This window comes from Nerophis lumbriciformis, linkage group LG11 (assembly GCF_033978685.3).
Source record: "Nerophis lumbriciformis linkage group LG11, RoL_Nlum_v2.1, whole genome shotgun sequence".
Lineage (NCBI taxonomy): Eukaryota > Metazoa > Chordata > Actinopteri > Syngnathiformes > Syngnathidae > Nerophis > Nerophis lumbriciformis.
Genome location: NC_084558.2, coordinates 30,182,755 through 30,199,430, shown reverse-complemented (window position 1 = coordinate 30,199,430; position 16,676 = coordinate 30,182,755). Strand labels below are relative to the sequence as shown.

The window sequence follows — 16,676 nt, the reverse complement described above, 5'->3', positions numbered from 1 at the left end:
TGGGCGTGGAGGCGTGGGGTGGGGGTTGGGGGGTTATGTGGAGTCCTCCATTAGCTCTCATGAGAATAAAAAAAAAGCTGGTATTGAGCAGGCTGAGCCATCATCGTAACGACAACACAACCCCACAGTGCTTTGTCTTATCCAGAAAGACGACCGTGCTTGGATGAGTTTGGTGTGGAAGAACCGCAACAAATGACCTATGACCTCACAAAAATGCTCTGAGACACTCCAAAGTCTCCCTGCAACACAGGATAGACACTTTACTTTCCGGGTGTGTCCCAATACTTCTGACCATGTATTGATCTCAGCTGGGCAACTAGCAGCTATTTATTTTAGCAAAAAAAACAGTAGAATTGTGACTGTGCAACCCGCTTATGTTGACCAAGTCACGGTCACACTCACAATTTCTCCTCAAGACTAAAAAAACACAGCTGAAGTGGATAATGACATAAATGGTAAAGTGCTTATGCATTTTCTTTCTGGCTCTTGGCGAAGGCGGTCACACTCCCTCCCTTTACGTATCTCTTGGCGAGAGTGTTTCTCCTGGGGCCAAACTGAACCCCCCCATAAGAGCTTAGTCTGGGATCAACTTTTTTTTTACTCATCCTCCCCCGAATCCCCGCATTTACCTGATCCCACCTTTTACGGGGCGTCGCCCACATGGCGACCCATTTTTGATTGATTGATTGAAACTTTTATTGGTAGATTGCACAGTGAAGTACATATTCCGTACAATTGACCACTAAATGGTAACACCCGAATAAGTTTTTCAACTTGTTTAAGTCGGGGTTCATTGATTCATGATACAGATATATACTATCATCATAATACAGTCATCACACAAGATAATCATCAGAGTATATACAATTAATTATTTACATTATTTACAATCCGGGGTGTGGGATATGGACGGGGGGGGGGGGGGGGGGGGGGGGGGGGTTAGGATTGGTTGGTATCAACACTTCAGTCATCAACAATTGCATCATCAGAGAAATGGACATTGGAACAGTGTAAGACTGACTTGGTAGGATATGTACAGCAGGTAGTGGACACAGAGAGAGAGAGATCAGAAAGTATAAGAAAAAGTGTCTACATTTGATTGTTTACATTTGATTATTTACAATCCGAAGAGGTATGATGTAGAAGGGAGGGTGTTAGTTTAGGGTTGAAGTTGCCTGGAGGTGTTCTTTTATTGCGGTTTTGAAGGAGGATAGAGATGCCCTTTCTTTTACACCTGTTGGGAGTGCATTCCACATTAATGTGGCATAGAAAGAAAATCAGTTAAGACCTTTGTTAGATCGGAATCTGGGTTTAACGTGGTTAGTGGAGCTCCCTCTGGTGTTGTGGTTATGGCGGTCATTTACGTTAAGGAAGTAGTTTGACATGTACTTCGGTATCAGGGAGGTGTAGCGGATTTTATAGAATAGGCTCAGTGCAAGTTGTTTTACTCTGTCCTCCAGTAGTGTTTCTGTTCTGTATACCCTGGATGATGTATGTCTGATCTTGAACGGGTTTGTACCGAAAATTTTATTTTATTTTAAGTGCACTGACAATAAAATTCCATTCCATGTCGACATTAAACTTTGACACCCAAAGGTTTAATTTCTATGAAAAACGGGTCAGTTTCTGTCGACACGTGTTGCAGTGCTGTTAGTAGGGTTGCATGACACAGGCGATATAAATGATAAAAATTTGGCCGAAAATAGATCTTTTAATACGATCGTTATATCGTGATAATGCCTGTTGATGACACATTCTCGCTGTGTCCCGCAAATGTGACGACAACAAACGCGTCCTCAACGCAATGTAGCATTCTCGCCACCCCGATTTGTTGCGTCATCGTTATTGTTAAACAGCGACGTAAGTACTCTCTAGTTACACAGCTGCGTAACACAGTGGGTTCCCGGTCAGTGCAACGTAAGCCTAAAAATAAAAGCATGGCGATATTAAGAAAGGCCTGCTCAGTGGCCTTGTGGTTGGAGTGGCCGCCCTGAGATCGGTAGGTCGTGAGTTCAAACCTCCCGCCGAGTCACACCAGAGACTCAGACCACTGATAGTCACACACACTAGGTGTGGTGAAATTACCCTCTGCATTTGACCCATCCCCTTGTTCCACCCCCCTGGGAGGTGAGGGGTGCAGCGGTGGCCGCGCTCAGGAATCATTTTGGTGATTTAACCCCCAATTGCAAACCTTGATGCTGAGTGGAGGTAATGGGTCCCATTTTTATAGTCTTTGGTATGACTCGGCCGGGGTTTGAACTCACGACCTAGGGCGGACACTCTAACCACAAGGCCACTGAGCAGGCCTTGCTCAATATCGCCATGCTTTCACCCATTTTCAGCTCCCTGCTTGGCACTCAGCATCAAGGGTTGGAATTGGGGGTTAAATCACCAAAATTATTCCCGAGCGCAGCCACCGCTGCTGCTCGCTGCTCCCCTCACCTCCCAGGGGTGTGGAACAAGGGGATGGGTCAAATGCAGAGGGTAATTTCACCACACCTAGTGTGTGTGTGTGACTATCAGTGGTACTTTAACTTTAACCAGGCTTGTACCACAGCAACTAATAGCAATTTTTTTAGATTTTTAGCCACTGGAAGAGAGATTTGTGCACGTATGAAAGCTTGTCCCTTTCGGGGTCGCGGGCATACTTGCCAACCCTCCCGATTTTCCCGGGAGACTCCCGAATTTCAGTGCCCCTCCGGAAAATCTCCAGAGGCAACCATTCTCCCGATTTCCACCCAGACAACAATATTGGGGGCGTGCCTTAAAGGCACTGCCTTTAGCGTCCTCTCTCACCTGAAAAGGAGACTGTTATATATGTCTCCGTTATCCATAGGTTTATCTATAACCCTTAAAGTAGGCAGGAACAGAGCTATTTCTCAGCGTGTGTTTATTCCAGCCGGCACGTTAAAACACTGACACACAACATCCGGATTCCCATCATGCATTGCTTCAAAACTACGGCAAGTAGTAATGTCCAAAAACATAACAGAGACGAAGCAGAAGAACGAAGAAGAGACATGGCAACGACGAGTAAGAAGAAGAAGTACGCTTGCAAGTTCCAAAATGATTGGAAAAAATAATTTCAGTTCATCCAGGACAGCTCGAAGGGGAAGGGGTATGCTGCCTGCAAATTTTGGAGATCAGACTTCTCCATTGAACACGGTGCCGAACGGATATACTCATTCATGAACGGATTATTTATATATACTGTATATATATGTATATATAATAAATACTTGAAAATATATACCCCCCCCCCTCTCCCACCCCCATCTCCCGAATTCTCAAGGTTGGCAAGTATGGTCGCGGGGGATCGCTGGAGCCTATCTCAGCTGCATTCGGGCGGTAGGCGGGGTACACCCTGGACAAGTCACCACCTCATCACAGAAAGCATGTACAATTTCTGGCCTTAGTCACAAGTAAAGCGCAGGAAATGTTTAGTTTTGGTTATGTCAACAAAGGCTTATGTCGACATGAGTCGGAGGGACGTTGACTTAATAAGACTAATAAATAGGCTGTGCTTTCTTGGTATATATAAAACTAATTTTTGCATATATGTGGATTCATCTGAACATTTATAATAAACAAATGTGGAGAAAAACAACCTGATCCCAGCATCACTTAATTTGTCCTGGACTCTTCACTCTAGTTGGATGTGGTCCACAAGGGGCTGTCACTCCTTGGTGGTGGTCCAAATGTCCCACTTTAGGACGTGTCCTCACTTAGCATCCTGTCCCAAAGACGAGAACGTCGCCTCTCGTGCTATCAAATCGTTAGGACTTGTGCTCTTCTTGAGGTGACGCCATCACATCAGCAGGATGTTGTGTGTGTGTGTTGTCATGTGACTGTTGTCCATCACGCCGTATGTCTCCCTGAGACGCTGTGAAACGCTGCAACACGTCTCACACGTTTCCTTTCCTCTGTGGCAGCCCGTGGGAACTTCTATCACGAGGTTCCCGGTCGGCTGGAGGTGATAATTATTCCTTCACATCTCAGAAGAAACCGTTCCGCCATTCCGTCTCTACCCAATATTTGCTGGCTGAAGGCCACACCTCCCTCGCACCCAACTATAGTCAGGAACACTTTTAGACCCGCCTGCCTCCACCAGCAACACTGTTGTGGTTAGCGCGAAGGGGCGGAGCTAGACACAAGTGCAGCGTGTTGATTGGTGGACTTGACAAAAACATGAAGACGCAGTGGACGATGAAAGGTCTGCCGTCCTGATGATGGCTGGTGTGGTTGTCAAGATAACTGTTGTGATGTAACCACAACAAATCATCTTAATTGAGAATAAAAATAGTTTTATGTCCGCACTAAACACTGACAGCCAATCAGAACGCAGCCTCCTGAGACTGACGCTGCCAGCTACTTGACTCAGGTGTTCCCAGCATTTCCCACAATGCACTTGACCCACCCACACAGAGGGGGCGTGCGCTCGTTGACTCGACTCAACCGTGGGTGCATGCCGGCCACAAGGAGGCGCTTCCAAGTGGGACCATTCATCATCATCATCATCATCATCACCAACGCCTGGGCTCCTCGCACATCATGACTACCAAAATACAGGAAGAGTGACAGACAGAATAAAAAAGTGTGAAGGACAACTATAAAAAAATAAAAGGGTGAATGATGCCGTCTTTTGGATGACTTTCAAAATAAAAAGGAGACTAGCAAAAGTAAAGGATGACAACAAAGTTAAAAAGGGTGACCACCAAAATAAAAGGAGGGTGACCACTAAATAAGATGATGACCAAGATTAAAGTGTCATCAGCAAAGAAGTGTGACTACCAAAATAAAAGGATGACCATTAAAATCAAAGGTTAAATACCCATCCATCCATCCATTTTCTACCGCTAGTCCCTTTCGGAGTCGCGGGGGGTGCTGGAGCCTATCTCAGCTGCATTCGGGCGGAAGGCGGGGTACACCATACCACAATAAAAAAATATGACCATCAAAATAAAAAGGTGACAACCAAAATAAAAGGTTGATTACAAACAGGGAGACTGACTACTGGAAAAAAGGGTCATACAAAAAACGGGTGAGGTGACTACCTCAGAGGTTGACTACCAAAATAAACCAAATTTAAAAAGATGACTACCAAGTTAAAAGGGTAATTACAAAAATAAAAGGAGGGTGACAGCAAAAAAAGAGTGCCTAACAAAGTAAAAGACTGACCATCAAAATAAAAGGTTGACTACCACGATAAAAGGATTGTCATCAAAATAACAGATGGGTGACAATCAAAATATAAGGTTGATTACCTGGATAAAAGAATGGAAACTGACTACTAAAATACAAGGGTCGCTACCAAAATAAAAGGATGACTACTAAAAAGGTTAACCACCAAAACGCTTTCCGCCCGAATGCAGCTGAGATAGGCTCCAGCACTCCCGCGACCCCGAACAGGACAAGCGGTAGAAAATGGATTGATGGATAAAAGAGTGACTAACAAAGATGTTAACTACCAAAGTAAAAGGGTGATTACCAAAATAAAAAAATCAAGGGAGACTGATTACCAAAATACAAGGAGTCACTACCAAAATAAAAGAAAGGTGATCTTTACCAAAAAGCTTCACCATCAAAATAAAAGGGTGACTCCTTGGGATGCCCAAAAGAAAATCGAGTCACATGAAAATTGCAATTCTTATTAATTTTGATTCTAAAATGATTCATCATTTTCAAGAATCAATTAAAAAAAAAAAGATAAAGGCACTAACTTTAATTTTTTTTTTTAAGAATCACTTTTAAAAATAGTTTTTTCAGGCCAACTCTACGCTTACTCGCTGGGCGTATATGTCAAAACATCAGTAGCCAAGAAAAGTTTTTGAAACCTATATTGAAAAGGTTCTATTATAATATTTAAACCAAATAAAATATTGGAAGAATCGTTTTTGAATCGAGAATCGATTCTGAATCGAAACGTAACTCCAAAAATCGGAATTAAAATTGAGAGTCGTCATTGCCATCCCGTAGTAACTACAAAAGGATGACTACCAAAATATAAGTAGGGCTACCAAAGAGTTTACTACCAAAATAAAAGAAGCTTGTAGAAGAGTTAAAAGGATCCATATTGAGCCAACTAAAAAAATTAATTACTGCCTCCTGTTGCTTCATGACAAAGAGGAAGTGAAACACTGACAGCTTTCATGAATGCAGATAAACTTTTTTTGCTGATGTCATTTTAGATGACAACGTGAGAGATGATGCCACCACCACGGTAAATAATACATCACAACATATCATAGCAATCCCCAGACACACACAGCATATTAGCTGCGAGGAGTGCAGTAAATTGCTGACATCAGAGGTCGTTTGGTGAGTGCTATGATCTTCAAGCCACGCTATGACGCCACTGCAGCTGCAATTCTGTTCTGTGATTTGTGTGGAATAAACAATAATAATGATTTTACAGCAAAACATACTGACATCGTGTGTGTGGTTGCAGCTTCATTGAACGGCACATGTGTGTGTAAACCTGTGACATCATCATGTACTGTGATGCGTTCAAGTGCACGGCATCATGCAGGCAGGTGGACGTGTTCACCGCGACCACCTCACACACGCACCTAGCAGTTAGCGTATGTTTAAAGGCCAGCAGCATGGTGCATTCACAGAGCCGTTATTGTGTGCGTGCGTGCCCGTCTGTTGTCTACTGGTGCATGCGCACGCACGTACACAATCGCGCGGGCTCAAAACTCATGCACACGCACAGTCTCACGCACACACTACGGCGTGGAGACACGATGGGGGGAGGGTGTTGCATTGTGCCGAGGCGTCGCTGTGCACGGAAGAGCGTGCTCGTGTGGCGCCAACACTGCAGCATCCTCAGCATCAGCACCATTGCACCCCCCCCCCCCCCCCCCCCCCTCCTCCTCACCCCTCCCCCCCAAACATCAAAACACATGCTATGCTAAACTAAACTCGGCTGTGGGCTCCCACGCGCTGACACTTCACGCAGGTGCGAGTGACAGCAGTCAATCAAGCAGAAATGATTTTAAAAAAAACGCACCTGTCGCCTTGCGGTGTGTGGCTCGTGGTTCATAAAGGAGGGTCACGTGACACTTCACAGCCGCAGTGGCGCCTCGCACGCGCCTCGAGCCCAGGTACAAAAAGCAACAAAAGTAAAGAAATAAATGAAGACAAAGAACGTATATTAAAAAAAAAAAAAAGGAGCCGATTTTGGCGGTCCGGGACGTGTCGGCGGACCTGAGCGGGCTCAGTGTGACGCTCCTGCCGGGCGTCGCTTCCTCTCTGACCGCCTCCGAGGAACGACGAGCAGCCGTCTTCAAGCCAGGCCAGTCAGCCAATCAGCGGCGAGCTATCCTCGATCTGCCAGCTGATTGGATAAGACGTCGTTCCGGTGCCGCTTGCTTGTAAATATTAATGCGCCAAAACACTTTGTGTAGTTTTAGCAAATGTTGACAATAAAACACATCATTAACTAAGTGTAAGTCTAAGTGTAATTTTAAACATCCACTTTGTACATCACTCGTCCAATACCCGTGTAACAAGTGTTTTTATCACTAATAGCAGCTAGCTGTTAGCATTGTTAGCGACAAGCTACATACACTGCTAAAACGTTATTGTATTGATCTTTACACATTCGTATGATAAAATGCTTATTTCCATGTATTTTGTGTTCTTTACCATCATCTTGTGAATGTTGAGAGAGAAAATATTTCTAATTTCAGTCTGTAGTCGAACACGATAAAAAGTACTTATTTGAATCAGGTTTTGTCTTACTACAGCAGAAAGTCCCCACACTGTGGAAAACCTCATGCGTGGTCCCCATCCCCAAGTGCACGAGACCCAGCACGTTTAAGGACTACAGGCCGGTGGCTCCAACCTCCCATATAATGAAGACCATGGAGAGGTTGGTCCTGGAACAACTCCGCCCTACAGTCAAGCCCCACCTGGACCCACTCCAATTCGCCTACCAGCCCCGACTGGGAGTGGAGGACGCAGTCATCTACCTGCTGAACCGAGCCCACACCCACCTAGACAAGCCTGCGAGCAGTGTGAGGGTCATGTTTTTGTACTTCTCCAGTGCTTTTAATACCATACGGCCCGGCTGTGAAGTTGGAGACGATGCAGGTGGAGACCCCCTTGGTGTCCTGGGTTGTTGATTACCTGACTGACAGACCACAGTACGTGCGACTGCAGGACTGTGTGTCTGACAAGCTGGTCAGCAACACCGGGGCCCCACAGGGCACAGTCCTCTCCCCCTTCCTCTTCACCATCTACACCACCGATTTCCACTATCAGTCAGAGTCCTGCCACCTTCAGAAGTTTTCTGATGACTCTGTGATAGTGGGGTGTATTGAGGATGGTGATGATGAGGAATACAGGGCACTGGTGGAGGACTTTGTCACATGGTGTGGAAAGAACCACCTCCAGCTTAATGTGATGAAGACCAAGGAGCTGGTTGTGGACCTGGGAAGGAGGAGTACTCCGGCGACCCCTGTTTCCATCAGGGGGGTCGATGTGGACATGGTTGAGGATTATAAATACCTCGGAGTACACATCGACAACAAGCTGAATAGGTCAAAACACGCTGAGGCACTCTACAAGAAGGGACATAGCCGCCTCTACTTCCTCAGGAGGCGAGGATCCTTCAACGTCTGTACAAAGATGTTGAAGATGTTCTACGAGTCGGTGGTGGCGGGCGCCTTCTTGTACGCCGTGCGTGGCCTGCTGGGGCAGCGGGCTGAGAGCGAGGGATGCAAACAGACTGGACAAGTTGGTAGAGAAGGCCAGTAACGTGGTGGGAGTGGAGCTAGACTCTGGCGGTGGTGTCAGAGAGGAGAAGTCTAGCAAAACTCCCAGCCATTACGGACAACACCTCCCACCCACTACACTCGGACCTTGCGGGGAGAATGAGCACTTTCAGTGGAAGGCTCAGACTCCCAAAATGCAACACGGAATGACACAGGAGGTCCTTCATACCGACAGCCATCACTGTATAATGCATATGTTCCTTCCTGACTGCACTTAAATGTAAAGTATATGTAGTATATATATATATATATATATATATATATATATATATATATATATATATATATATATATATTATATTATTTATTATTATTCTTGTCCATTGTGAGCGAACTGTGGTGCTGAATTTCCCCCAAGGATCAATAAAGTACTTTCTATTCTATTCTATGCTATTCTATTAAAAAACAGCCAAATAGTGTTTGCATTATGCTGGATTAGTCATTAAGAGATCTGTTGGTGATGTATTAAAATCTCACCTGCAATAATTAATTGTGTAATTAATTAAAGGCCTGCCTGCTGTGTGATGAATGACAGGAGAAAGATGGGGACTGTCACTGTCATCAATCGCCATGACAACTGCCGCTTTTGCATCTAACGACTTAATGAAGCTTTTTGTTCTGTCTTTGGGGGAACCCAGCAAAGCTTGCTGCCTCTTTGACGTGTTGTAATATTTATCATGATTATAGTGCCTCTAGGTCCTCAAACTTCTTTCACAAAGTATCACCTCAGAAAACACTCGGCTCTCTAAGTACCAACCAAACTGACCAACGTTAAAATACATTAGCGTAGTAGACCTAAGTATTCATTAGAAACAAGGCAGACGTTTTATTTAACAAGTATATTTTAAAAAGAAATGGCCACTGTGCACACAGTTTGAACAGTAACACTGCGTTTGAGTATTTAATGAAGGGATTCTTTGGCGTACCCCTACATGGAGACCATGGTACGCATACTACAGATTGAGAGGCACTGCTCTATGGCTTAGCTTTTTGAGCTTGGCATTGTGTTTGTAGTCAAAGATGCAAATCAGTCCACCTCGGACGGGGGTCGACAACATGCTGCGGCTTTCGAGCCACAAACGGCTCCTTCTTTGTCTCTATTTGTCCATCAAACGTTTTATACTGTGCGTGAATCCACAAAAGTGAGCTTTGTTGATGTTATTGCCTTGTGTGGAGTGCTAATCAGACATATTTGGTCAGTGCATGACTGCAAACTAATCAATTCTAACATGCTATTTATGCTAGCTGTATGTACACAATGCATCATTATGCCTAGTATTTCAGGTATATTCATACTTGCCAACCCTCCCGATTTTCCCGGGAGACTCCAGAATTTCAGTACCCCCCCCAAAAATCTCCCGGGGCAACCATTCTCCCGAATGTCTCCCGATTTCCAACCGGATGACAAAATTGGGGGTGTTCCTTAAAGGCACTGCCTTTAGCGTCCTCTACAACCAGTCGTCACTTACGCTTTCCTCCATACAAACAGCATGCCGGCCCATTCACATAATATATGCGGCTTTTACACACACATAAGTGAATGCGATGCATACTTGATCAACAGCCATACAGGTCACACTGAGGGTGGCCGTATAGACAACTTTAACACTGTTACAAATATGCGCCACACTGTGAACCCACACCAAACAAGAATGACATACACATTTCGGGAGAACATCCGCACCGTAACACAACATAAACACAACAGAACAAATACCCAGAACCCCTTGCAGCACTAACTCTTTCGGGACGCTACAATATACACCCCCACTACCACCAAACCCCGATTTTTGGTCAAATATGGCTCTTTCAACATGTTGGGTTGCCGACCCCTGGCCTAGTATATGCTTCAGCTCTCAACGTAGAAAACCATCATCATCATCTTATCCAGTTTGAACATCACAAAAGGTTCCTCTGTGCCAACATGCAGCCTAAATGAGCATTTTACTTATTTATATTCAGTTGCACATTTAGGGGCTATCCAACCTGACTTTGTACGCGCTACGTCTACCACTACATTATCATTAAGCTAATTAACAAACAGCAAACGACTTAATTGTCAGCTAACTACTGCATCACATGTGAACCACCAACCAGTTAAGTGAAATTAACACATACACTGTCAGCGAACCACTACATTATCTGCAAACTACTATGTTATCACAGAAGCAAACTGCGTGAAACACAATAGTATTAGTGACATGAATATCAGGGAGGTGAACCTCTACATTATCCGTAAACCACTATAATATCAGTGAAGTGAACCACTATGTCGTGGTTAGATAACCACTTCATTACATGTGAACCACTATAATTCAGTGAAATTAATCCCTACACTGTCAGTGAACCAGTACATTATCAGCAAAGTAAGAGATAATTACATTAATCAGTGAAACACTATGTTATCAGTGAGCCACAATACAATAAGCAAACTACTATATTATCAGTGAAGTGAGCCACTGCATTATCAGTAATCCACTATAATGTCAGTGAAGTGAACCACTGCATTATCAGAGAAGTGAAATGCTATATCTGTGACGTAAACCGCCATTAAATCGGTGCACTACCATATTATCAAAGAGGTGCACCACTATAATATAAGCAAAGCGAACCACGACATTATTAGTGAACCACTATAATATCAGTTAAGCAAACCACTACATTGTTTGATAACCACTTCATTACAAGTGAACCACTATAATTCAGGGAAATTATCATTATCATTATAATTATTGTCATTATCAGCAAATTATTATATTATCAGAGATGTGAATCACTACATTTCTAGTGAAACACTATATTATCAGTGAAGTGAGCCACTATATTATGAGCAAACTACTACATTTTCAGAGAAGCAAACCACTGCATTATCAGCAAATTACTATACTATCAAAAAAGAAACCACTACATTTTCATTGAACCCCTTTAAAATCAGTGAAGTGAATCACTACATTATCAGTGAACTACTTTGTTATCAGAGCAGTGAAACACTATATCAGTGACGCGAATCACCACTAAATCAGTGTTCTAACATATTAATAAAGAAGTGAACCATTATAAGTAGAGCGAACCACAACATTATCAGTGAACAACTACATTAACAGCAAACTACTATATTATCAGAGAACTTAACCACTACATGATCAGTGAACCACTATAATATCAGTGAAACAAACCACTACATTGTTTGATAACCACTTCATTACATGTGGACCCCGATAATCTGGGAAATTAACCCCTACAGTGAACCAGCACATTATCAGCAAATTATTATATTATCAGAGATGTAAATCTCTACATTACCAGTGAAACACTATATTATCAGTGAAGCGAGCCACTATATTATGAGCAAACTACTACGTTTTCAGAGAAGCAAACCACTGCATTATCAGCAAATTACTATACTATAAAAAAAGAAACCACTACATTTTCATTGAACCCCTTTAAAATCAGTGAAGCGAATCACTACATTATCAGTGAACTACTTTGTTATCAGAGCACTGAAACACTATATCAGTGACGCAAATCACCACTAAATCAGTGTTCTACCATATTAATAAAGAAGTGAACCACTATAAGTAGAAAGAACCACAACATTATCAATGAACCACTACATTATCAGCAAACTACTATATTATCTGATAACTTAACCACTACATGATCAGTGAACCACTATAATATCAGTGAAACAAACCACTACATTGTTTGATAACCACTTCATTACACGTGGACCCCGATAATCTGGGAAATTAACCCCTATAGTGAACCAGCACATTATCAGCAAATTATTATATTATCAGAGATCAGAGAATCACTACATTACCAGTGAAACACTATATTATCAGTGAAGCGAGACACTATATTATGAGCAAACTACTACGTTTTCAGAGAAGCAAACCACTGCATTATCAGCAAACTACTACACTATCAAAAAATAAACCACTACATTTTCATTGAACCCCTTTAAAAACAGTGAACTACTTTGTTATCAGAGAAGTGAAACATTATATCAGTGACGCGAATCACCACTAAATCAGTGTTCTACTATATTAATAAAGAAGTAAACCACTATAATATAAGTAAAGCAAACCACAACATTAACATTGAACCACCACATTATCAGCAAACTACTATATTATCAGAGAAGTTAACCACTACATTGTTTGATAACTACTTCATTACATGATCATTCAGGGAAATTAACCCCTAAAGTGTACCAGTACATTGTCAGCAAATCATTATATTATCAGAGATGTAAATCACTACATTACCAGTGAAACACTATATTATCAGTGAAGCGAGCCATTAAATTATGAGCACTCTACTACATTTTCGGCAAAGCAAACCATTACATAATCTGTGACCCACTATACTATCAGTTAAGCGAGCCACTACATTATCAGTGAACGACTATATTATCAGAGAAATGAACCACTCGTTGTCAGTAAACCACTATAATATTAGTGAAGCAAACCACTGCATTATCAGCAAACTACTATACTATCAAAAAATAAACCACTACATTTTCATTTAACCCTTTTAAAATCAGTGAAGCGAATCACTACATTATCAGCGAACTACTTTGTTATCAGAGAAGTGAAACACTATATCAGTGACGCAAATCACCACTAAATCAGTGCACTACCATATTATCAAGGAAGTGAACCACTATACACATCGAGAGGAGCCAGATGAGGTGGTTCAGGATGCTACCCGAACGTCTCCCTAGGGAGGTGTTTTGGGCACGCCCGACTGGTAGGAGGCCACGGGGAAGACCCAGGACACGTTGGGAAGACTATGTCTCCCGGCTGGCCTAGGAACGCCTCGGGATCCCCCGGGAGGAGCTGGACGAAGTGTCTGGGGAGAGGGAAGTTTGGGCTTCCCTGCTTAGGTTGCTGCCCCCGCGACCCGACCTCGAATAAGCGGAAGAAGATGGATGGATGAACCACTATAATATAAGTAAACCAAACCACAATGTTATCAGTGAACCACTATTAAAACAGTGAAGCTAACCATCACATCATCAGCAAACTATGATATTATCAGAGAAGCAAACCACTACAGTGTCAGTGAACGACTACATTATCAGAAAAGCGAACCACTATATCAGTGAAGCGAACCCCTGCATTATCAGCGAACTACTGTATTATCAGAGAAGTGAACCACTTATTATCAGTAAACCACTACAATATTATAGTGAAGCAAACCACCACATTATCAGCAATTAATTGATTGATTGAAACGTTTATTAGTAGATTTGCACAGTACAGTACTTATTCCATACAATTGACCACTAAATGGTAGCACCCGATAAGTTTTTGAACTTGTTTAAGTCGGGGTCCACGATAATCAATTCATGGTAAACTACTATACTATCAGAGTAGTGAACCACTACATGTATATTATGAAAGAAGCGAGTCTCTACATTACCAGCAAACCACGCCAATATTAATGAACCACTTTTTCCAGCCTCTTTTCCCGTGCCAATGTTCGATTTTAGCCATAATGCATTTTGTTGCCCTTTGAATATTAACGAGAACATCTCCATCCCGGTTGTTACGGCAACAAAGATTTGAGCAGCAAAAAGCAACTCAACTAGTGAACATGTGGGATGTCTACTGCAGTGTTTTTCAACGACTGTGCCGCGGCACACTAGCGTGCCGTGAGATATTGTCTGGTGTGCCTTGGGAAATTATGCAACTTCACCTAATTGGTCCAAAAAATATTTTTTTGCAAATCAATAATTATAATAATGTGCCGTTGTCTAGTGCAGTGTTTTTCAACCTTTTTTGGTACGTAAAAGGTATGCAACACTTAAACCAAAAATGAACAAAAGGCAAGTCCCGCTAGGAAAAGGCACTGAGGCATAGGGATGGCTATGCAAAACAAAAGTAAAACTGAACTGGCTACAAAGTACCGCATTTTTCGGAGTATAAGTCGCACCGGCTGAAAATGCATAATAAAGAAGGGAAAAAACATATATAAGTCGCACTGGAGTATAAGTCGCATTTTTGGGGGAAATGTATTTGATAAAACCCAACACCAAGAATAGACATTTGAAAGGCAATTTAAAATAAATAAAGAATAGTGAACAACAGGCTGAATAAGTGTACGTTATATGACACATAAATAACCAACTGAGAACGTGCCTGGTTTGTTAACGTAACATATTATGGTAAGAGTCATTCAAATAACTATAACATATAGAACATACTATACGTTTACCAAACAATCTGTCACTCCTAATCGCTAAATCCCATGAAATCTTATACGTCTAGTCTCTTACGTGAATGAGCTAAATAATATTATTTTATATTTTACGGTAATGTGTTAATAATTTCACACATAAGTCGCTCCTGAGTACAAGTCGCACCCCCGGCCAAACTATGAAAAAAACTGCGACTTATAGTCCGAAAAATACAGTAAACAAAAACAGAATGCTGGACGACAGCAAAAACTTACAGCGTGTGGAGCGGAGACGGCGTCCACAAAGTACATCCGTACATGACATGACAATCAAAAGTGTCCCCACAAAGAAGGATAGCGTACGCACAACTTAAATAGTCTTGATTGCGAAAACAAAGCAGGTGCGGGCAATAGCGCTCAAAGGAAGGCGTGACGCTGCTACAGGAGAACACCAACAAAACAGGAAGGGTAACCACATTAACAGCGCAAGACAGAAACTAAAGCACTACACACAGGAAACAACAACAAACTCAAAATAAGGCATGACAACTATAGATGAATACGTTAAAATGTAATATCGGAAATTATCGATATCGTTTTTTTGTATTATTGGTATCGTTTTTTTTTTTTTATTATTATTTTTTTTTATTAAATCAACATAAAAAACACAAGATACACTTACAATTAGTGCACCAACCCAAAAAAACTCCCACCCCCATTCACATTCATTCGCACAAAAGGGTTGTTTCTTTCTGTTATTAATATTCTGGTTCCTACATTATATATCAATATATATCAATACAGTCTGCAAGGGATACAGTCCGTAAGCACACATGATTGTGCGTGCTGCTGGTCCACTAATAGTACTAACCTTTAACAGTTAATTTTACTCATTTTCATTAATTACTAGTTTCTATGTAACTGTTTTTATATTGTTTTACTTTTTTTTTATTCAAGAAAATGTTTTTAATTTATTTATCTTATTTTATTAATTTTTTTAAAAAGTACCTTATCTTCACCATACCTGGTTGTCCAAATTAGGCATAATAATGTGTTAATTCCACGACTGTATATATCGGTTGATATCCATATCGGTAATTAAAGAGTTGGACAATATCGGAATATCGGCAAAAAAACATTTTCGGACATCTCTACTTTGGACAGTCCAGATGTTTTTGCAGGTGCGCTCAGACGAGACATGCTGACCTGTTCAAACTCGTCCGTGACGGTTTTGGGCTCTTCGTGCCTCTGGAACCACATCATGTATTTGGTGTGGAACCTCCATGACTGCTTCTTTAGGGCTTTGGCAAAAAGCCATTATCGGACATCCCTAATGACAACCTGGTGGAGTTTAATTTTTTAACCTTTTCTGCTGGTGGTGTGCCTACGTTGTTGTTTTTTTATTAAAAAAATGTGCCTTGGCTCAAAAAAGGTTGAAAAACACTGGTCTACTGCAAGCATGGAGGAGAACTAGCGACAATTAAGGACGACCAATCAGCTGACGAAGACACCAGGAAGTTCTGACGGACTCTAAGAAGATTCCGGCAGATTCTTCAGAAGACCAGAGATCGATACTTTCATCAATGGCAGTGTAAATAGAATATCATTCAAAACCATCATTAATCGTTGATGGCCGCAAGGACTCACCAATGACATCAATGGTTCTGTGACGCCATGGCAACGCTGCTTCAAGGACCATGGAAGATGCCC

General features: G+C 42.1%; 1 protein-coding gene across 3 annotated transcripts in view; it reads right to left on the bottom strand.

Moving 5' to 3' along the window:
* shisa7b (shisa family member 7) overlaps positions 1-16,676 on the bottom strand; it is a 54,318-nt gene extending 37,642 nt beyond the window's left edge. The window contains exon 1 of one of the 3 annotated variants that reach the window (XM_061966850.2): positions 16,614-16,676. The gene's annotated coding sequence lies outside the window, so the exon portion shown is untranslated. Of the gene's footprint in view, positions 1-7,012; positions 7,199-16,613 lie in introns of those variants that run through there. The other 2 variants (XM_061966849.2, XM_061966851.2) reach the window with 2 other exon arrangements.